The sequence below is a fragment of the Microtus ochrogaster genome, chromosome 4 (genome assembly GCF_000317375.1).
Source record: "Microtus ochrogaster isolate Prairie Vole_2 chromosome 4, MicOch1.0, whole genome shotgun sequence".
Taxonomy (NCBI): domain Eukaryota; kingdom Metazoa; phylum Chordata; class Mammalia; order Rodentia; family Cricetidae; genus Microtus; species Microtus ochrogaster.
Genome location: NC_022011.1, coordinates 33756424 through 33757431, shown reverse-complemented (window position 1 = coordinate 33757431; position 1008 = coordinate 33756424).

Sequence of the window (1008 nt, the reverse complement as noted above, 5' to 3'; positions counted from 1 at the left end):
GTTGATAGATACTGGGGGAGGAGAACCATCTATTTTTGAATGTATGGCAGCTGAAAGATTTCCAGTGCTCCAATGGATGACCTCAAACCCACACATATACAGACAGCACTGATTGGATGGTGGTGGCTCACAGCTTTAATATCAGCACTCAGGCATGTGGATCTCTGTGAGTTCAAGGCCAGCCTCGTCTACAAGAGCTAGTGCCAGGACAGGCTCCAAAGCTACAGAGAAGCCCTGACTCCAAAAAAACATAAATAAATAAATAAATAAATATATGGATTTTGGATGGAATCTTGTTGGTGGGAATTTGGGGGTTATTAGAGGAGGAAATGGAGATAGATAGATCATGCTTCATTGATATATGTGATTTTTCAAGAAAAAAATGTGTATATACTTAAAGATAGGTATGGGCCAGTCAGATGACACAGTGGGTAAAGGCAATTGCCCCCAAAACTGATGACCCAAGTTTAATTCCCAGAACCCACATGGTAGAAGGAGAGAATTAACTCCCAGAAGTTGTTTTCTGATCTACACCACACACACACACACACACACACACACACACACACACACACACACACACACAAAGAAGAACCTGCTAAATAGAGCCCATTGCAGCTGCTACATCTTCACCAATCCTTGCTCTTGATCATTGTGACTGCCTTGCTTTACCATTCTGGCTTGACAGCAGGTTTAAATGTCAGAGGAAAACAACAGATTGGAAGGCTGAATTCAACAGCTGAGGAGTAAGAAAATACATTAGCAACTCTAAACCCCCATACCTCTGCCAGGCCTCCTCTAATTGAATAGAGCAAAGCAGGTATGAGATGTTGTTAGGAAAACATCCTGAGAGCTGGAGTCCCGGAGGCAGGAGGCCAGGGAGGGATGGGAAGAACTGGAGATGAATCCAGCCTGTGATATGCCCACAGTCATTGCACTTTCTTCCAGTTTGCTCATGAGGACCACTGTATATCAAACAATTCCCAGGTCATGTTCATTTCCAGTGTG